Source organism: Rhamphochromis longiceps, linkage group LG8 (genome assembly GCF_057381845.1).
Source record: "Rhamphochromis longiceps isolate RC_006_pf linkage group LG8, R_longiceps_female_GT1.1, whole genome shotgun sequence".
NCBI lineage: Eukaryota > Metazoa > Chordata > Actinopteri > Cichliformes > Cichlidae > Rhamphochromis > Rhamphochromis longiceps.
Window position 1 is genome coordinate 33,152,010 of NC_140564.1, and position 18,437 is coordinate 33,170,446.

The following is an 18,437-nucleotide window of genomic DNA, read 5'->3' on the forward strand; positions in this document are numbered from 1 at the left end:
CAAGCTCAGTTTCCGTAGTGTAGTGGTTATCACGTTCGCCTAACACGCGAAAGGTCCCCGGTCCGAAACCGGGTGGAAACATGGGTCTTTTCCTTCTTTGGTCACAAGGGAATTGATGTTCACTCTTTAGACAACTCTGCTTGTCCAGCATTTTCTCTGTTTTACTTGCATCCCTATTGAGAATTAAGTCTCTTGGTTTTGTCTTCTGTAGGTTGTGTGCTAGCCAAACAAAGGACATCAAAGAGCTTGTCAAGAAGAAGATCGGGGCCTTCAGAGGTGGCAAAGGGATTGGAAGTGGGAAGAGTGCAAGAGGAAAAGTTGACTTGAGTCAAGGTGGCTAATGAACGATACAGCAGGAAGCTGAAGTGGAAAGTGCAGCAGAAGAGAATGAGCGAGGTTTGGTGCAGCATGAAGACCATGTGCAGATGAGATCAGCCAACACAAGAGGAGTGGAACTGACTGGGCCACTAACTTGCTCTATAACTGACTAGATTCTTATGCTAGCGTGTGCTAATGCTAATGTACCTGTGGAGCAAAGTGCTAGAAAGCCAAATGAGGTTCCACTGAGACTTGAACTCAGATCGCTGGATTCAGAGTCCAGAGTGCTAACCATTACACCATGGATCCCTGCCTGAAGCACACAAAAGATCTGTGTCAAACAGGCATAAAAGTGTAGTTCCTGGTAAACCGATGGGGATTTCTACACGGCCAGCCAAATTTTACCTGTCATACCTGCTGCGAATCGCAGCTTGACGTGACCATTGCACTGCTTCAGAGGTCCTCGTTAGTATAGTGGACAGTATCTCCGCCTGTCACGCGGAAGACCGGGGTTCGATTCCCCGACGGGGAGTGAGCATTTTCCTTCTCTGTTCTGCCTTTTACCTGCAATGACCACACACACCTTAATCGCACACCAGATCCTAGTCAATCTAATAATCTAGTCCTATAATGGGCTTGAAGAAACATGAATTCCACCTTTGCGCTCACAAGTCGAAAAGGTCTTCTCAGAAAGAGCTCCCATCAGAAGAGATGCTAGTCCAAGAGAACACTGCTTGTGCAGCGTTTTCTCTGTTTTACGTGCGTCCCTACTGACAAATAAGTTTCTTGGTCTTGTCTTCTGTAGATTGTGTGCTAGCCAAACAAAGGACATCAAAGAGCTTGTCAACCAGAAGATCAGCTCCCATGACAAGAGATGCAATCTTGAGATCACAATTTGCATTGTCAATACAGCCATAAGTGGGGGAGTGCTTGAAGAATGACACAAATGGGAGTTCCCTCCTTCTCAATAGTCCTACATGATCTGTCATAAAAGTCCACAAATGTAAGAAAGCATTGAAATGCTCCTTTAATTACTACGGGGTACGCAAGCTCAGTTTCCGTAGTGTAGTGGTTATCACGTTCGCCTAACACGCGAAAGGTCCCCGGTCCGAAACCGGGTGGAAACATGGGTCTTTGCTTATGCGTCCTGATATAAAAGTGTCTGACTGCAGGCACTGCTTGAACTTGTGGGGTTCTACTGCTGTTTGGGACACAGACAAGAGAAAGTACTCAAATCTGGTTCAGGTCTCTGACATCTGTAACCTTTGGATGCTCGTCTTGCTAAAGAGTTTTCTATGGCCCAAATTTCTGCAAACTCCACAGACTTCACACAAATCAACAAATCTCCAGTCGCTATATTTCCTGAAGATGGAGGCACAGACTAAGCTCTTGGAAATGACTGGCTCTAGGTGGCCTGCACAGGACTTGGGCCTATTTTCAGCCAATGCCCAAGGCAATGAAACAAATGGGCGCTTTAGGCAACAGTTCTGCTGCCAGAAGTTCTGGGGTTCTTAGGGCAGCATATGTTGAGCTGTGCTTGCTTTAGTGAACTCCTAAATGTCCAAAGTTTGAGTGAGCCTAACATGGAGACTACAGTTCAGACTCCTTGCTAGAGTGCGTCTGTCTCTTCTCCATGGCTCCTTTTACTTCAAGGCCATGATAGGAACATGTCACCAAATTTGTCAGAGTGCGAGATTACTCAGTGAGACACATTGGAAAGCCAAACAAGCTGTCTTTCGGGGTTTCCGTAGTGTAGTGGTTATCACGTTCGCCTCACACGCGAAAGGTCCCCGGTCCTAAACCGGGCGGAAACATGGGTCTTTTCCTTCTTTGGTTACAAGGGAATTGATATTCACTCTTTAGACAACTCTGCTTGTCCAGCATTTTCTCTGTTTTACTTGCATCCCTATTGAGAATTAAGTCTCTTGGTTTTGTCTTCTGTAGGTTGTGTGCTAGCCAAACAAAGGACATCAAAGAGCTTGTCAAGAAGAAGATCGGGCCCTTCAGAGGTAGCAAAGGGATTGGAAGTGGGAAGAGTGCAAGAGGAAAAGTTGACTTGAGTCAAGGTGGCTAATGAACGATACAGCAGGAAGCTGAAGTGGAAAGTGCAGCAGAAGAGAATGAGCGAGGTTTGGTGCAGCATGAAGACCATGTGCAGATGAGATCAGCCAACACAAGAGGAGTGGAACTGACTGGGCCACTAACTTGCTCTTTAACTGACTAGATTCTTATGCTAGCGTGTGCTAATGCTAATGTACCTGTGGAGCAAAGTGCTAGAAAGCCAAATGAGGTTCCACTGAGACTTGAACTCAGATCGCTGGATTCAGAGTCCAGAGTGCTAACCATTACACCATGGAACCCTGCCTGAAGCACACAAAAGATCTGTGTCAAACAGGCATAAAAGTGTAGTTCCTGGTAAACCGATGGGGATTTCTACACGGCCAGCCAAATTTTACCTGTCATACCTGCTGCGAATCGCAGCTTGACGTGACCATTGCACTGCTTCAGAGGTCCTCGTTAGTATAGTGGACAGTATCTCCGCCTGTCACGCGGAAGACCGGGGTTCGATTCCCCGACGGGGAGTGAGCATTTTCCTTCTCTGTTCTGCCTTTTACCTGCAATGACCACACACACCTTAATCGCACACCAGATCCTAGTCAATCTAATAATCTAGTCCTATAATGGGCTTGAAGAAACATGAATTCCACCTTTGCGCTCACAAGTCGAAAAGGTCTTCTCAGAAAGAGCTCCCATCAGAAGAGATGCTAGTCCAAGAGAACACTGCTTGTGCAGCGTTTTCTCTGTTTTACGTGCGTCCCTACTGACAAATAAGTTTCTTGGTCTTGTCTTCTGTAGATTGTGTGCTAGCCAAACAAAGGACATCAAAGAGCTTGTCAACCAGAAGATCAGCTCCCATGACAAGAGATGCAATCTTGAGATCACAATTTGCATTGTCAATACAGCCATAAGTGGGGGAGTGCTTGAAGAATGACACAAATGGGAGTTCCCTCCTTCTCAATAGTCCTACATGATCTGTCATAAAAGTCCACAAATGTAAGAAAGCATTGAAATGCTCCTTTAATTACTACGGGGTACGCAAGCTCAGTTTCCGTAGTGTAGTGGTTATCACGTTCGCCTAACACGCGAAAGGTCCCCGGTCCGAAACCGGGTGGAAACATGGGTCTTTGCTTATGCGTCCTGATATAAAAGTGTCTGACTGCAGGCACTGCTTGAACTTGTGGGGTTCTACTGCTGTTTGGGACACAGACAAGAGAAAGTACTCAAATCTGGTTCAGGTCTCTGACATCTGTAACCTTTGGATGCTCGTCTTGCTAAAGAGTTGTCTATGGCCCAAATTTCTGCAAACTCCACAGACTTCACACAAATCAACAAATCTCCAGTCGCTATATTTCCTGAAGATGGAGGCACAGACTAAGCTCTTGGAAATGACTGGCTCTAGGTGGCCTGCACAGGACTTGGGCCTATTTTCAGCCAATGCCCAAGGCAATGAAACAAATGGGCGCTTTAGGCAACAGTTCTGCTGCCAGAGGTTCTGGGGTTCTTAGGGCAGCATATGTTGAGCTGTGCTTGCTTTAGTGAACTCCTAAATGTCCAAAGTTTAAGTGAGCCTAACATGGAGACTACAGTTCAGACTCCTTGCTAGAGTGCGTCTGTCTCTTCTCCATGGCTCCTTTTACTTCAAGGCCATGATAGGAACATGTCACCAAATTTGTCAGAGTGCGAGATTACTCAGTGAGACACATTGGAAAGCCAAACAAGCTGTCTTTCGGGGTTTCCGTAGTGTAGTGGTTATCACGTTCGCCTCACACGCGAAAGGTCCCCGGTCCGAAACCGGGCGGAAACATGGGTCTTTTCCTTCTTTGGTTACAAGGGAATTGATATTCACTCTTTAGACAACTCTGCTTGTCCAGCATTTTCTCTGTTTTACTTGCATCCCTATTGAGAATTAAGTCTCTTGGTTTTGTCTTCTGTAGGTTGTGTGCTAGCCAAACAAAGGACATCAAAGAGCTTGTCAAGAAGAAGATCGGGCCCTTCAGAGGTAGCAAAGGGATTGGAAGTGGGAAGAGTGCAAGAGGAAAAGTTGACTTGAGTCAAGGTGGCTAATGAACGATACAGCAGGAAGCTGAAGTGGAAAGTGCAGCAGAAGAGAATGAGCGAGGTTTGGTGCAGCATGAAGACCATGTGCAGATGAGATCAGCCAACACAAGAGGAGTGGAACTGACTGGGCCACTAACTTGCTCTTTAACTGACTAGATTCTTATGCTAGCGTGTGCTAATGCTAATGTACCTGTGGAGCAAAGTGCTAGAAAGCCAAATGAGGTTCCACTGAGACTTGAACTCAGATCGCTGGATTCAGAGTCCAGAGTGCTAACCATTACACCATGGAACCCTGCCTGAAGCACACAAAAGATCTGTGTCAAACAGGCATAAAAGTGTAGTTCCTGGTAAACCGATGGGGATTTCTACACGGCCAGCCAAATTTTACCTGTCATACCTGCTGCGAATCGCAGCTTGACGTGACCATTGCACTGCTTCAGAGGTCCTCGTTAGTATAGTGGACAGTATCTCCGCCTGTCACGCGGAAGACCGGGGTTCGATTCCCCGACGGGGAGTGAGCAGTTTCCTTCTCTGTTCTCCCTTTTACCTGCAATGACCACACACACCTTAATCGCACACCAGATCCTAGTCAATCTAATAATCTAGTCCTATAATGGGCTTGAAGAAACATGAATTCCACCTGTGCGCTCACAAGTCGAAAAGGTCTTCTCAGAAAGAGCTCCCATCAGAAGATATGCTAGTCCAAGAGAACACTGCTTGTGCAGCGTTTTCTCTGTTTTACGTGCGTCCCTACTGACAAATAAGTTTCTTGGTCTTGTCTTCTGTAGATTGTGTGCTAGCCAAACAAAGGACATCAAAGAGCTTGTCAACCAGAAGATCAGCTCCCATGACAAGAGATGCAATCTTGAGATCACAATTTGCATTGTCAATACAGCCATAAGTGGGGGAGTGCTTGAAGAATGACACAAATGGGAGTTCCCTCCTTCTCAATAGTCCTACATGATCTGTCATAAAAGTCCACAAATGTAAGAAAGCATTGAAATGCTCCTTTAATTACTACGGGGTACGCAAGCTCAGTTTCCGTAGTGTAGTGGTTATCACGTTCGCCTAACACGCGAAAGGTCCCCGGTCCGAAACCGGGTGGAAACATGGGTCTTTTCCTTCTTTGGTCACAAGGGAATTGATGTTCACTCTTTAGACAACTCTGCTTGTCCAGCATTTTCTCTGTTTTACTTGCATCCCTATTGAGAATTAAGTCTCTTGGTTTTGTCTTCTGTAGGTTGTGTGCTAGCCAAACAAAGGACATCAAAGAGCTTGTCAAGAAGAAGATCGGGGCCTTCAGAGGTGGCAAAGGGATTGGAAGTGGGAAGAGTGCAAGAGGAAAAGTTGACTTGAGTCAAGGTGGCTAATGAACGATACAGCAGGAAGCTGAAGTGGAAAGTGCAGCAGAAGAGAATGAGCGAGGTTTGGTGCAGCATGAAGACCATGTGCAGATGAGATCAGCCAACACAAGAGGAGTGGAACTGACTGGGCCACTAACTTGCTCTATAACTGACTAGATTCTTATGCTAGCGTGTGCTAATGCTAATGTACCTGTGGAGCAAAGTGCTAGAAAGCCAAATGAGGTTCCACTGAGACTTGAACTCAGATCGCTGGATTCAGAGTCCAGAGTGCTAACCATTACACCATGGATCCCTGCCTGAAGCACACAAAAGATCTGTGTCAAACAGGCATAAAAGTGTAGTTCCTGGTAAACCGATGGGGATTTCTACACGGCCAGCCAAATTTTACCTGTCATACCTGCTGCGAATCGCAGCTTGACGTGACCATTGCACTGCTTCAGAGGTCCTCGTTAGTATAGTGGACAGTATCTCCGCCTGTCACGCGGAAGACCGGGGTTCGATTCCCCGACGGGGAGTGAGCATTTTCCTTCTCTGTTCTGCCTTTTACCTGCAATGACCACACACACCTTAATCGCACACCAGATCCTAGTCAATCTAATAATCTAGTCCTATAATGGGCTTGAAGAAACATGAATTCCACCTTTGCGCTCACAAGTCGAAAAGGTCTTCTCAGAAAGAGCTCCCATCAGAAGAGATGCTAGTCCAAGAGAACACTGCTTGTGCAGCGTTTTCTCTGTTTTACGTGCGTCCCTACTGACAAATAAGTTTCTTGGTCTTGTCTTCTGTAGATTGTGTGCTAGCCAAACAAAGGACATCAAAGAGCTTGTCAACCAGAAGATCAGCTCCCATGACAAGAGATGCAATCTTGAGATCACAATTTGCATTGTCAATACAGCCATAAGTGGGGGAGTGCTTGAAGAATGACACAAATGGGAGTTCCCTCCTTCTCAATAGTCCTACATGATCTGTCATAAAAGTCCACAAATGTAAGAAAGCATTGAAATGCTCCTTTAATTACTACGGGGTACGCAAGCTCAGTTTCCGTAGTGTAGTGGTTATCACGTTCGCCTAACACGCGAAAGGTCCCCGGTCCGAAACCGGGCGGAAGCATGCGTCTTTGCTTATGCGTCCTGATATAAAAGTGTCTGACTGCAGGCACTGCTTGAACTTGTGGGGTTCTACTGCTGTTTGGGACACAGACAAGAGAAAGTACTCAAATCTGGTTCAGGTCTCTGACATCTGTAACCTTTGGATGCTCGTCTTGCTAAAGAGTTGTCTATGGCCCAAATTTCTGCAAACTCCACAGACTTCACACAAATCAACAAATCTCCAGTCGCTATATTTCCTGAAGATGGAGGCACAGACTAAGCTCTTGGAAATGACTGGCTCTAGGTGGCCTGCACAGGACTTGGGCCTATTTTCAGCCAATGCCCAAGGCAATGAAACAAATGGGCGCTTTAGGCAACAGTTCTGCTGCCAGAGGTTCTGGGGTTCTTAGGGCAGCATATGTTGAGCTGTGCTTGCTTTAGTGAACTCCTAAATGTCCAAAGTTTAAGTGAGCCTAACATGGAGACTACAGTTCAGACTCCTTGCTAGAGTGCGTCTGTCTCTTCTCCATGGCTCCTTTTACTTCAAGGCCATGATAGGAACATGTCACCAAATTTGTCAGAGTGCGAGATTACTCAGTGAGACACATTGGAAAGCCAAACAAGCTGTCTTTCGGGGTTTCCGTAGTGTAGTGGTTATCACGTTCGCCTCACACGCGAAAGGTCCCCGGTCCGAAACCGGGTGGAAACATGGGTCTTTTCCTTCTTTGGTTACAAGGGAATTGATATTCACTCTTTAGACAACTCTGCTTGTCCAGCATTTTCTCTGTTTTACTTGCATCCCTATTGAGAATTAAGTCTCTTGGTTTTGTCTTCTGTAGGTTGTGTGCTAGCCAAACAAAGGACATCAAAGAGCTTGTCAAGAAGAAGATCGGGGCCTTCAGAGGTGGCAAAGGGATTGGAAGTGGGAAGAGTGCAAGAGGAAAAGTTGACTTGAGTCAAGGTGGCTAATGAACGATACAGCAGGAAGCTGAAGTGGAAAGTGCAGCAGAAGAGCATGAGCGAGGTTTGGTGCAGCATGAAGACCATGTGCAGATGAGATCAGCCAACACAAGAGGAGTGGAACTGACTGGGCCACTAACTTGCTCTTCAACTGACTAGATTCTTATGCTAGCGTGTGCTAATGCTAATGTACCTGTGGAGCAAAGTGCTAGAAAGCCAAATGAGGTTCCACTGAGACTTGAACTCAGATCGCTGGATTCAGAGTCCAGAGTGCTAACCATTACACCATGGAACCCTGCCTGAAGCACACAAAAGATCTGTGTCAAACAGGCATAAAAGTGTAGTTCCTGGTAAACCGATGGGGATTTCTACACGGCCAGCCAAATTTTACCTGTCATACCTGCTGCGAATCGCAGCTTGACGTGACCATTGCACTGCTTCAGAGGTCCTCGTTAGTATAGTGGACAGTATCTCCGCCTGTCACGCGGCAGACCGGGGTTCGATTCCCCGACGGGGAGTGAGCAGTTTCCTTCTCTGTTCTCCCTTTTACCTGCAATGACCACACACACCTTAATCGCACACCAGATCCTAGTCAATCTAATAATCTAGTCCTATAATGGGCTTGAAGAAACATGAATTCCACCTGTGCGCTCACAAGTCGAAAAGGTCTTCTCAGAAAGAGCTCCCATCAGAAGAGATGCTAGTCCAAGAGAACACTGCTTGTGCAGCGTTTTCTCTGTTTTACGTGCGTCCCTACTGACAAATAAGTTTCTTGGTCTTGTCTTCTGTAGATTGTGTGCTAGCCAAACAAAGGACATCAAAGAGCTTGTCAACCAGAAGATCAGCTCCCATGACAAGAGATGCAATCTTGAGATCACAATTTGCATTGTCAATACAGCCATAAGTGGGGGAGTGCTTGAAGAATGACACAAATGGGAGTTCCCTCCTTCTCAATAGTCCTACATGATATGTCATAAAAGTCCACAAATGTAAGAAAGCATTGAAATGCTCCTTTAATTACTACGGGGTACGCAAGCTCAGTTTCCGTAGTGTAGTGGTTATCACGTTTGCCTCACACGCGAAAGGTCCCCGGTCCGAAACCGGGCGGAAGCATGCGTCTTTGCTTATGCGTCCTGATATAAAAGTGTCTGACTGCAGGCACTGCTTGAACTTGTGGGGTTCTACTGCTGTTTGGGACACAGACAAGAGAAAGTACTCAAATCTGGTTCAGGTCTCTGACATCTGTAACCTTTGGATGCTCGTCTTGCTAAAGAGTTGTCTATGGCCCAAATTTCTGCAAACTCCACAGACTTCACACAAATCAACAAATCTCCAGTCGCTATATTTCCTGAAGATGGAGGCACAGACTAAGCTCTTGGAAATGACTGGCTCTAGGTGGCCTGCACAGGACTTGGGCCTATTTTCAGCCAATGCCCAAGGCAATGAAACAAATGGGCGCTTTAGGCAACAGTTCTGCTGCCAGAAGTTCTGGGGTTCTTAGGGCAGCATATGTTGAGCTGTGCTTGCTTTAGTGAACTCCTAAATGTCCAAAGTTTAAGTGAGCCTAACATGGAGACTACAGTTCAGACTCCTTGCTAGAGTGCGTCTGTCTCTTCTCCATGGCTCCTTTTACTTCAAGGCCATGATAGGAACATGTCACCAAATTTGTCAGAGTGCGAGATTACTCAGTGAGACACATTGGAAAGCCAAACAAGCTGTCTTTCGGGGTTTCCGTAGTGTAGTGGTTATCACGTTCGCCTCACACGCGAAAGGTCCCCGGTCCGAAACCGGGTGGAAACATGGGTCTTTTCCTTCTTTGGTTACAAGGGAATTGATATTCACTCTTTAGACAACTCTGCTTGTCCAGCATTTTCTCTGTTTTACTTGCATCCCTATTGAGAATTAAGTCTCTTGGTTTTGTCTTCTGTAGGTTGTGTGCTAGCCAAACAAAGGACATCAAAGAGCTTGTCAAGAAGAAGATCGGGGCCTTCAGAGGTGGCAAAGGGATTGGAAGTGGGAAGAGTGCAAGAGGAAAAGTTGACTTGAGTCAAGGTGGCTAATGAACGATACAGCAGGAAGCTGAAGTGGAAAGTGCAGCAGAAGAGCATGAGCGAGGTTTGGTGCAGCATGAAGACCATGTGCAGATGAGATCAGCCAACACAAGAGGAGTGGAACTGACTGGGCCACTAACTTGCTCTTCAACTGACTAGATTCTTATGCTAGCGTGTGCTAATGCTAATGTACCTGTGGAGCAAAGTGCTAGAAAGCCAAATGAGGTTCCACTGAGACTTGAACTCAGATCGCTGGATTCAGAGTCCAGAGTGCTAACCATTACACCATGGAACCCTGCCTGAAGCACACAAAAGATCTGTGTCAAACAGGCATAAAAGTGTAGTTCCTGGTAAACCGATGGGGATTTCTACACGGCCAGCCAAATTTTACCTGTCATACCTGCTGCGAATCGCAGCTTGACGTGACCATTGCACTGCTTCAGAGGTCCTCGTTAGTATAGTGGACAGTATCTCCGCCTGTCACGCGGCAGACCGGGGTTCGATTCCCCGACGGGGAGTGAGCAGTTTCCTTCTCTGTTCTCCCTTTTACCTGCAATGACCACACACACCTTAATCGCACACCAGATCCTAGTCAATCTAATAATCTAGTCCTATAATGGGCTTGAAGAAACATGAATTCCACCTGTGCGCTCACAAGTCGAAAAGGTCTTCTCAGAAAGAGCTCCCATCAGAAGAGATGCTAGTCCAAGAGAACACTGCTTGTGCAGCGTTTTCTCTGTTTTACGTGCGTCCCTACTGACAAATAAGTTTCTTGGTCTTGTCTTCTGTAGATTGTGTGCTAGCCAAACAAAGGACATCAAAGAGCTTGTCAACCAGAAGATCAGCTCCCATGACAAGAGATGCAATCTTGAGATCACAATTTGCATTGTCAATACAGCCATAAGTGGGGGAGTGCTTGAAGAATGACACAAATGGGAGTTCCCTCCTTCTCAATAGTCCTACATGATATGTCATAAAAGTCCACAAATGTAAGAAAGCATTGAAATGCTCCTTTAATTACTACGGGGTACGCAAGCTCAGTTTCCGTAGTGTAGTGGTTATCACGTTCGCCTCACACGCGAAAGGTCCCCGGTCCGAAACCGGGCGGAAGCATGCGTCTTTGCTTATGCGTCCTGATATAAAAGTGTCTGACTGCAGGCACTGCTTGAACTTGTGGGGTTCTACTGCTGTTTGGGACACAGACAAGAGAAAGTACTCAAATCTGGTTCAGGTCTCTGACATCTGTAACCTTTGGATGCTCGTCTTGCTAAAGAGTTGTCTATGGCCCAAATTTCTGCAAACTCCACAGACTTCACACAAATCAACAAATCTCCAGTCGCTATATTTCCTGAAGATGGAGGCACAGACTAAGCTCTTGGAAATGACTGGCTCTAGGTGGCCTGCACAGGACTTGGGCCTATTTTCAGCCAATGCCCAAGGCAATGAAACAAATGGGCGCTTTAGGCAACAGTTCTGCTGCCAGAGGTTCTGGGGTTCTTAGGGCAGCATATGTTGAGCTGTGCTTGCTTTAGTGAACTCCTAAATGTCCAAAGTTTAAGTGAGCCTAACATGGAGACTACAGTTCAGACTCCTTGCTAGAGTGCGTCTGTCTCTTCTCCATGGCTCCTTTTACTTCAAGGCCATGATAGGAACATGTCACCAAATTTGTCAGAGTGCGAGATTACTCAGTGAGACACATTGGAAAGCCAAACAAGCTGTCTTTCGGGGTTTCCGTAGTGTAGTGGTTATCACGTTCGCCTCACACGCGAAAGGTCCCCGGTCCGAAACCGGGCGGAAACATGGGTCTTTTCCTTCTTTGGTTACAAGGGAATTGATATTCACTCTTTAGACAACTCTGCTTGTCCAGCATTTTCTCTGTTTTACTTGCATCCCTATTGAGAATTAAGTCTCTTGGTTTTGTCTTCTGTAGGTTGTGTGCTAGCCAAACAAAGGACATCAAAGAGCTTGTCAAGAAGAAGATCGGGCCCTTCAGAGGTAGCAAAGGGATTGGAAGTGGGAAGAGTGCAAGAGGAAAAGTTGACTTGAGTCAAGGTGGCTAATGAACGATACAGCAGGAAGCTGAAGTGGAAAGTGCAGCAGAAGAGAATGAGCGAGGTTTGGTGCAGCATGAAGACCATGTGCAGATGAGATCAGCCAACACAAGAGGAGTGGAACTGACTGGGCCACTAACTTGCTCTTTAACTGACTAGATTCTTATGCTAGCGTGTGCTAATGCTAATGTACCTGTGGAGCAAAGTGCTAGAAAGCCAAATGAGGTTCCACTGAGACTTGAACTCAGATCGCTGGATTCAGAGTCCAGAGTGCTAACCATTACACCATGGAACCCTGCCTGAAGCACACAAAAGATCTGTGTCAAACAGGCATAAAAGTGTAGTTCCTGGTAAACCGATGGGGATTTCTACACGGCCAGCCAAATTTTACCTGTCATACCTGCTGCGAATCGCAGCTTGACGTGACCATTGCACTGCTTCAGAGGTCCTCGTTAGTATAGTGGACAGTATCTCCGCCTGTCACGCGGAAGACCGGGGTTCGATTCCCCGACGGGGAGTGAGCAGTTTCCTTCTCTGTTCTCCCTTTTACCTGCAATGACCACACACACCTTAATCGCACACCAGATCCTAGTCAATCTAATAATCTAGTCCTATAATGGGCTTGAAGAAACATGAATTCCACCTGTGCGCTCACAAGTCGAAAAGGTCTTCTCAGAAAGAGCTCCCATCAGAAGATATGCTAGTCCAAGAGAACACTGCTTGTGCAGCGTTTTCTCTGTTTTACGTGCGTCCCTACTGACAAATAAGTTTCTTGGTCTTGTCTTCTGTAGATTGTGTGCTAGCCAAACAAAGGACATCAAAGAGCTTGTCAACCAGAAGATCAGCTCCCATGACAAGAGATGCAATCTTGAGATCACAATTTGCATTGTCAATACAGCCATAAGTGGGGGAGTGCTTGAAGAATGACACAAATGGGAGTTCCCGCCTTCTCAATAGTCCTACATGATCTGTTATAAAAGTCCACAAATGTAAGAAAGCATTGAAATGCTCCTTTAATTACTACGGGGTATGCAAGCTCAGTTTCCGTAGTGTAGTGGTTATCACGTTCGCCTAACACGCGAAAGGTCCCCGGTCCGAAACTGGGCGGAAGCATGCGTCTTTGCTTATGCGTCCTGATATAAAAGTGTCTGACTGCAGGCACTGCTTGAACTTGTGGGGTTCTACTGCTGTTTGGGACACAGACAAGAGAAAGTACTCAAATCTGGTTCAGGTCTCTGACATCTGTAACCTTTGGATGCTCGTCTTGCTAAAGAGTTGTCTATGGCCCAAATTTCTGCAAACTCCACAGACTTCACACAAATCAACAAATCTCCAGTCGCTATATTTCCTGAAGATGGAGGCACAGACTAAGCTCTTGGAAATGACTGGCTCTAGGTGGCCTGCACAGGACTTGGGCCTATTTTCAGCCAATGCCCAAGGCAATGAAACAAATGGGCGCTTTAGGCAACAGTTCTGCTGCCAGAGGTTCTGGGGTTCTTAGGGCAGCATATGTTGAGCTGTGCTTGCTTTAGTGAACTCCTAAATGTCCAAAGTTTAAGTGAGCCTAACATGGAGACTACAGTTCAGACTCCTTGCTAGAGTGCGTCTGTCTCTTCTCCATGGCTCCTTTTACTTCAAGGCCATGATAGGAACATGTCACCAAATTTGTCAGAGTGCGAGATTACTCAGTGAGACACATTGGAAAGCCAAACAAGCTGTCTTTCGGGGTTTCCGTAGTGTAGTGGTTATCACGTTCGCCTCACACGCGAAAGGTCCCCGGTCCGAAACCGGGTGGAAACATGGGTCTTTTCCTTCTTTGGTTACAAGGGAATTGATATTCACTCTTTAGACAACTCTGCTTGTCCAGCATTTTCTCTGTTTTACTTGCATCCCTATTGAGAATTAAGTCTCTTGGTTTTGTCTTCTGTAGGTTGTGTGCTAGCCAAACAAAGGACATCAAAGAGCTTGTCAAGAAGAAGATCGGGGCCTTCAGAGGTGGCAAAGGGATTGGAAGTGGGAAGAGTGCAAGAGGAAAAGTTGACTTGAGTCAAGGTGGCTAATGAACGATACAGCAGGAAGCTGAAGTGGAAAGTGCAGCAGAAGAGAATGAGCGAGGTTTGGTGCAGCATGAAGACCATGTGCAGATGAGATCAGCCAACACAAGAGGAGTGGAACTGACTGGGCCACTAACTTGCTCTTCAACTGACTAGATTCTTATGCTAGCGTGTGCTAATGCTAATGTACCTGTGGAGCAAAGTGCTAGAAAGCCAAATGAGGTTCCACTGAGACTTGAACTCAGATCGCTGGATTCAGAGTCCAGAGTGCTAACCATTACACCATGGAACCCTGCCTGAAGCACACAAAAGATCTGTGTCAAACAGGCATAAAAGTGTAGTTCCTGGTAAACCGATGGGGATTTCTACACGGCCAGCCAAATTTTACCTGTCATACCTGCTGCGAATCGCAGCTTGACGTGACCATTGCACTGCTTCAGAGGTCCTCGTTAGTATAGTGGACAGTATCTCCGCCTGTCACGCGGCAGACCGGGGTTCGATTCCCCGACGGGGAGTGAGCAGTTTCCTTCTCTGTTCTCCCTTTTACCTGCAATGACCACACACACCTTAATCGCACACCAGATCCTAGTCAATCTAATAATCTAGTCCTATAATGGGCTTGAAGAAACATGAATTCCACCTGTGCGCTCACAAGTCGAAAAGGTCTTCTCAGAAAGAGCTCCCATCAGAAGAGATGCTAGTCCAAGAGAACACTGCTTGTGCAGCGTTTTCTCTGTTTTACGTGCGTCCCTACTGACAAATAAGTTTCTTGGTCTTGTCTTCTGTAGATTGTGTGCTAGCCAAACAAAGGACATCAAAGAGCTTGTCAACCAGAAGATCAGCTCCCATGACAAGAGATGCAATCTTGAGATCACAATTTGCATTGTCAATACAGCCATAAGTGGGGGAGTGCTTGAAGAATGACACAAATGGGAGTTCCCTCCTTCTCAATAGTCCTACATGATATGTCATAAAAGTCCACAAATGTAAGAAAGCATTGAAATGCTCCTTTAATTACTACGGGGTACGCAAGCTCAGTTTCCGTAGTGTAGTGGTTATCACGTTCGCCTCACACGCGAAAGGTCCCCGGTCCGAAACCGGGCGGAAGCATGCGTCTTTGCTTATGCGTCCTGATATAAAAGTGTCTGACTGCAGGCACTGCTTGAACTTGTGGGGTTCTACTGCTGTTTGGGACACAGACAAGAGAAAGTACTCAAATCTGGTTCAGGTCTCTGACATCTGTAACCTTTGGATGCTCGTCTTGCTAAAGAGTTGTCTATGGCCCAAATTTCTGCAAACTCCACAGACTTCACACAAATCAACAAATCTCCAGTCGCTATATTTCCTGAAGATGGAGGCACAGACTAAGCTCTTGGAAATGACTGGCTCTAGGTGGCCTGCACAGGACTTGGGCCTATTTTCAGCCAATGCCCAAGGCAATGAAACAAATGGGCGCTTTAGGCAACAGTTCTGCTGCCAGAGGTTCTGGGGTTCTTAGGGCAGCATATGTTGAGCTGTGCTTGCTTTAGTGAACTCCTAAATGTCCAAAGTTTAAGTGAGCCTAACATGGAGACTACAGTTCAGACTCCTTGCTAGAGTGCGTCTGTCTCTTCTCCATGGCTCCTTTTACTTCAAGGCCATGATAGGAACATGTCACCAAATTTGTCAGAGTGCGAGATTACTCAGTGAGACACATTGGAAAGCCAAACAAGCTGTCTTTCGGGGTTTCTGTAGTGTAGTGGTTATCACGTTCGCCTCACACGCGAAAGGTCCCCGGTCCGAAACCGGGCGGAAACATGGGTCTTTTCCTTCTTTGGTTACAAGGGAATTGATATTCACTCTTTAGACAACTCTGCTTGTCCAGCATTTTCTCTGTTTTACTTGCATCCCTATTGAGAATTAAGTCTCTTGGTTTTGTCTTCTGTAGGTTGTGTGCTAGCCAAACAAAGGACATCAAAGAGCTTGTCAAGAAGAAGATCGGGCCCTTCAGCGGTAGCAAAGGGATTGGAAGTGGGAAGAGTGCAAGAGGAAAAGTTGACTTGAGTCAAGGTGGCTAATGAACGATACAGCAGGAAGCTGAAGTGGAAAGTGCAGCAGAAGAGAATGAGCGAGGTTTGGTGCAGCATGAAGACCATGTGCAGATGAGATCAGCCAACACAAGAGGAGTGGAACTGACTGGGCCACTAACTTGCTCTTCAACTGACTAGATTCTTATGCTAGCGTGTGCTAATGCTAATGTACCTGTGGAGCAAAGTGCTAGAAAGCCAAATGAGGTTCCACTGAGACTTGAACTCAGATCGCTGGATTCAGAGTCCAGAGTGCTAACCATTACACCATGGAACCCTGCCTGAAGCACACAAAAGATCTGTGTCAAACAGGCATAAAAGTGTAGTTCCTGGTAAACCGATGGGGATTTCTACACGGCCAGCCAAATTTTACCTGTCATACCTGCTGCGAATCGCAGCTTGACGTGACCATTGCACTGCTTCAGAGGTCCTCGTTAGTATAGTGGACAGTATCTCCGCCTGTCACGCGGCAGACCGGGGTTCGATTCCCCGACGGGGAGTGAGCAGTTTCCTTCTCTGTTCTCCCTTTTACCTGCAATGACCACACACACCTTAATCGCACACCAGATCCTAGTCAATCTAATAATCTAGTCCTATAATGGGCTTGAAGAAACATGAATTCCACCTGTGCGCTCACAAGTCGAAAAGGTCTTCTCAGAAAGAGCTCCCATCAGAAGAGATGCTAGTCCAAGAGAACACTGCTTGTGCAGCGTTTTCTCTGTTTTACGTGCGTCCCTACTGACAAATAAGTTTCTTGGTCTTGTCTTCTGTAGATTGTGTGCTAGCCAAACAAAGGACATCAAAGAGCTTGTCAACCAGAAGATCAGCTCCCATGACAAGAGATGCAATCTTGAGATCACAATTTGCATTGTCAATACAGCCATAAGTGGGGGAGTGCTTGAAGAATGACACAAATGGGAGTTCCCTCCTTCTCAATAGTCCTACATGATATGTCATAAAAGTCCACAAATGTAAGAAAGCATTGAAATGCTCCTTTAATTACTACGGGGTACGCAAGCTCAGTTTCCGTAGTGTAGTGGTTATCACGTTCGCCTCACACGCGAAAGGTCCCCGGTCCGAAACCGGGCGGAAGCATGCGTCTTTGCTTATGCGTCCTGATATAAAAGTGTCTGACTGCAGGCACTGCTTGAACTTGTGGGGTTCTACTGCTGTTTGGGACACAGACAAGAGAAAGTACTCAAATCTGGTTCAGGTCTCTGACATCTGTAACCTTTGGATGCTCGTCTTGCTAAAGAGTTGTCTATGGCCCAAATTTCTGCAAACTCCACAGACTTCACACAAATCAACAAATCTCCAGTCGCTATATTTCCTGAAGATGGAGGCACAGACTAAGCTCTTGGAAATGACTGGCTCTAGGTGGCCTGCACAGGACTTGGGCCTATTTTCAGCCAATGCCCAAGGCAATGAAACAAATGGGCGCTTTAGGCAACAGTTCTGCTGCCAGAGGTTCTGGGGTTCTTAGGGCAGCATATGTTGAGCTGTGCTTGCTTTAGTGAACTCCTAAATGTCCAAAGTTTAAGTGAGCCTAACATGGAGACTACAGTTCAGACTCCTTGCTAGAGTGCGTCTGTCTCTTCTCCATGGCTCCTTTTACTTCAAGGCCATGATAGGAACATGTCACCAAATTTGTCAGAGTGCGAGATTACTCAGTGAGACACATTGGAAAGCCAAACAAGCTGTCTTTCGGGGTTTCCGTAGTGTAGTGGTTATCACGTTCGCCTCACACGCGAAAGGTCCCCGGTCCGAAACCGGGCGGAAACATGGGTCTTTTCCTTCTTTGGTTACAAGGGAATTGATATTCACTCTTTAGACAACTCTGCTTGTCCAGCATTTTCTCTGTTTTACTTGCATCCCTATTGAGAATTAAGTCTCTTGGTTTTGTCTTCTGTAGGTTGTGTGCTAGCCAAACAAAGGACATCAAAGAGCTTGTCAAGAAGAAGATCGGGCCCTTCAGCGGTAGCAAAGGGATTGGAAGTGGGAAGAGTGCAAGAGGAAAAGTTGACTTGAGTCAAGGTGGCTAATGAACGATACAGCAGGAAGCTGAAGTGGAAAGTGCAGCAGAAGAGAATGAGCGAGGTTTGGTGCAGCATGAAGACCATGTGCAGATGAGATCAGCCAACACAAGAGGAGTGGAACTGACTGGGCCACTAACTTGCTCTTTAACTGACTAGATTCTTATGCTAGCGTGTGCTAATGCTAATGTACCTGTGGAGCAAAGTGCTAGAAAGCCAAATGAGGTTCCACTGAGACTTGAACTCAGATCGCTGGATTCAGAGTCCAGAGTGCTAACCATTACACCATGGAACCCTGCCTGAAGCACACAAAAGATCTGTGTCAAACAGGCA

General features: G+C 46.4%; 33 non-coding genes across 33 annotated transcripts; 23 read left to right on the forward strand and 10 right to left on the reverse strand.

Annotated features, from left to right (window-relative positions):
- The first annotated feature begins 8 nt into the window (after positions 1-8).
- On the forward strand, positions 9-81 carry trnav-aac (transfer RNA valine (anticodon AAC)). Its single transcript has one exon. It is a non-coding gene; the product is annotated as a tRNA-Val (tRNA).
- Positions 82-555: 474 nt separating this feature from the next.
- On the reverse strand, positions 556-627 carry trnaq-cug (transfer RNA glutamine (anticodon CUG)). Its single transcript has one exon. It is a non-coding gene; the product is annotated as a tRNA-Gln (tRNA).
- Positions 628-778: 151 nt separating this feature from the next.
- On the forward strand, positions 779-850 carry trnad-guc (transfer RNA aspartic acid (anticodon GUC)). The gene has a single exon. It is a non-coding gene; the product is annotated as a tRNA-Asp (tRNA).
- Positions 851-1,372: 522 nt separating this feature from the next.
- Positions 1,373-1,445, forward strand: trnav-aac (transfer RNA valine (anticodon AAC)). The gene has a single exon. It is a non-coding gene; the product is annotated as a tRNA-Val (tRNA).
- Positions 1,446-2,059: 614 nt separating this feature from the next.
- trnav-cac (transfer RNA valine (anticodon CAC)) lies at positions 2,060-2,132 on the forward strand. The gene has a single exon. It is a non-coding gene; the product is annotated as a tRNA-Val (tRNA).
- Positions 2,133-2,606: 474 nt separating this feature from the next.
- Positions 2,607-2,678, reverse strand: trnaq-cug (transfer RNA glutamine (anticodon CUG)). Its single transcript has one exon. It is a non-coding gene; the product is annotated as a tRNA-Gln (tRNA).
- Positions 2,679-2,829: 151 nt separating this feature from the next.
- trnad-guc (transfer RNA aspartic acid (anticodon GUC)) lies at positions 2,830-2,901 on the forward strand. Its single transcript has one exon. It is a non-coding gene; the product is annotated as a tRNA-Asp (tRNA).
- A 522-nt stretch (positions 2,902-3,423) lies between these two features.
- Positions 3,424-3,496, forward strand: trnav-aac (transfer RNA valine (anticodon AAC)). The gene has a single exon. It is a non-coding gene; the product is annotated as a tRNA-Val (tRNA).
- Positions 3,497-4,110: 614 nt separating this feature from the next.
- Positions 4,111-4,183, forward strand: trnav-cac (transfer RNA valine (anticodon CAC)). Its single transcript has one exon. It is a non-coding gene; the product is annotated as a tRNA-Val (tRNA).
- A 474-nt stretch (positions 4,184-4,657) lies between these two features.
- On the reverse strand, positions 4,658-4,729 carry trnaq-cug (transfer RNA glutamine (anticodon CUG)). Its single transcript has one exon. It is a non-coding gene; the product is annotated as a tRNA-Gln (tRNA).
- Positions 4,730-4,880: 151 nt separating this feature from the next.
- On the forward strand, positions 4,881-4,952 carry trnad-guc (transfer RNA aspartic acid (anticodon GUC)). The gene has a single exon. It is a non-coding gene; the product is annotated as a tRNA-Asp (tRNA).
- Positions 4,953-5,474: 522 nt separating this feature from the next.
- On the forward strand, positions 5,475-5,547 carry trnav-aac (transfer RNA valine (anticodon AAC)). The gene has a single exon. It is a non-coding gene; the product is annotated as a tRNA-Val (tRNA).
- Positions 5,548-6,021: 474 nt separating this feature from the next.
- On the reverse strand, positions 6,022-6,093 carry trnaq-cug (transfer RNA glutamine (anticodon CUG)). The gene has a single exon. It is a non-coding gene; the product is annotated as a tRNA-Gln (tRNA).
- A 151-nt stretch (positions 6,094-6,244) lies between these two features.
- Positions 6,245-6,316, forward strand: trnad-guc (transfer RNA aspartic acid (anticodon GUC)). The gene has a single exon. It is a non-coding gene; the product is annotated as a tRNA-Asp (tRNA).
- Positions 6,317-6,838: 522 nt separating this feature from the next.
- Positions 6,839-6,911, forward strand: trnav-aac (transfer RNA valine (anticodon AAC)). Its single transcript has one exon. It is a non-coding gene; the product is annotated as a tRNA-Val (tRNA).
- Positions 6,912-7,525: 614 nt separating this feature from the next.
- trnav-cac (transfer RNA valine (anticodon CAC)) lies at positions 7,526-7,598 on the forward strand. The gene has a single exon. It is a non-coding gene; the product is annotated as a tRNA-Val (tRNA).
- Positions 7,599-8,072: 474 nt separating this feature from the next.
- Positions 8,073-8,144, reverse strand: trnaq-cug (transfer RNA glutamine (anticodon CUG)). Its single transcript has one exon. It is a non-coding gene; the product is annotated as a tRNA-Gln (tRNA).
- A 745-nt stretch (positions 8,145-8,889) lies between these two features.
- trnav-cac (transfer RNA valine (anticodon CAC)) lies at positions 8,890-8,962 on the forward strand. Its single transcript has one exon. It is a non-coding gene; the product is annotated as a tRNA-Val (tRNA).
- A 614-nt stretch (positions 8,963-9,576) lies between these two features.
- On the forward strand, positions 9,577-9,649 carry trnav-cac (transfer RNA valine (anticodon CAC)). The gene has a single exon. It is a non-coding gene; the product is annotated as a tRNA-Val (tRNA).
- A 474-nt stretch (positions 9,650-10,123) lies between these two features.
- On the reverse strand, positions 10,124-10,195 carry trnaq-cug (transfer RNA glutamine (anticodon CUG)). Its single transcript has one exon. It is a non-coding gene; the product is annotated as a tRNA-Gln (tRNA).
- A 745-nt stretch (positions 10,196-10,940) lies between these two features.
- On the forward strand, positions 10,941-11,013 carry trnav-cac (transfer RNA valine (anticodon CAC)). Its single transcript has one exon. It is a non-coding gene; the product is annotated as a tRNA-Val (tRNA).
- A 614-nt stretch (positions 11,014-11,627) lies between these two features.
- trnav-cac (transfer RNA valine (anticodon CAC)) lies at positions 11,628-11,700 on the forward strand. The gene has a single exon. It is a non-coding gene; the product is annotated as a tRNA-Val (tRNA).
- Positions 11,701-12,174: 474 nt separating this feature from the next.
- trnaq-cug (transfer RNA glutamine (anticodon CUG)) lies at positions 12,175-12,246 on the reverse strand. The gene has a single exon. It is a non-coding gene; the product is annotated as a tRNA-Gln (tRNA).
- A 151-nt stretch (positions 12,247-12,397) lies between these two features.
- On the forward strand, positions 12,398-12,469 carry trnad-guc (transfer RNA aspartic acid (anticodon GUC)). Its single transcript has one exon. It is a non-coding gene; the product is annotated as a tRNA-Asp (tRNA).
- Positions 12,470-12,991: 522 nt separating this feature from the next.
- Positions 12,992-13,064, forward strand: trnav-aac (transfer RNA valine (anticodon AAC)). Its single transcript has one exon. It is a non-coding gene; the product is annotated as a tRNA-Val (tRNA).
- Positions 13,065-13,678: 614 nt separating this feature from the next.
- Positions 13,679-13,751, forward strand: trnav-cac (transfer RNA valine (anticodon CAC)). The gene has a single exon. It is a non-coding gene; the product is annotated as a tRNA-Val (tRNA).
- Positions 13,752-14,225: 474 nt separating this feature from the next.
- On the reverse strand, positions 14,226-14,297 carry trnaq-cug (transfer RNA glutamine (anticodon CUG)). Its single transcript has one exon. It is a non-coding gene; the product is annotated as a tRNA-Gln (tRNA).
- Positions 14,298-15,042: 745 nt separating this feature from the next.
- Positions 15,043-15,115, forward strand: trnav-cac (transfer RNA valine (anticodon CAC)). Its single transcript has one exon. It is a non-coding gene; the product is annotated as a tRNA-Val (tRNA).
- A 614-nt stretch (positions 15,116-15,729) lies between these two features.
- On the forward strand, positions 15,730-15,802 carry trnav-cac (transfer RNA valine (anticodon CAC)). The gene has a single exon. It is a non-coding gene; the product is annotated as a tRNA-Val (tRNA).
- A 474-nt stretch (positions 15,803-16,276) lies between these two features.
- Positions 16,277-16,348, reverse strand: trnaq-cug (transfer RNA glutamine (anticodon CUG)). Its single transcript has one exon. It is a non-coding gene; the product is annotated as a tRNA-Gln (tRNA).
- A 745-nt stretch (positions 16,349-17,093) lies between these two features.
- On the forward strand, positions 17,094-17,166 carry trnav-cac (transfer RNA valine (anticodon CAC)). Its single transcript has one exon. It is a non-coding gene; the product is annotated as a tRNA-Val (tRNA).
- Positions 17,167-17,780: 614 nt separating this feature from the next.
- On the forward strand, positions 17,781-17,853 carry trnav-cac (transfer RNA valine (anticodon CAC)). Its single transcript has one exon. It is a non-coding gene; the product is annotated as a tRNA-Val (tRNA).
- Positions 17,854-18,327: 474 nt separating this feature from the next.
- On the reverse strand, positions 18,328-18,399 carry trnaq-cug (transfer RNA glutamine (anticodon CUG)). Its single transcript has one exon. It is a non-coding gene; the product is annotated as a tRNA-Gln (tRNA).
- Between the last annotated feature and the right edge of the window lie 38 nt (positions 18,400-18,437).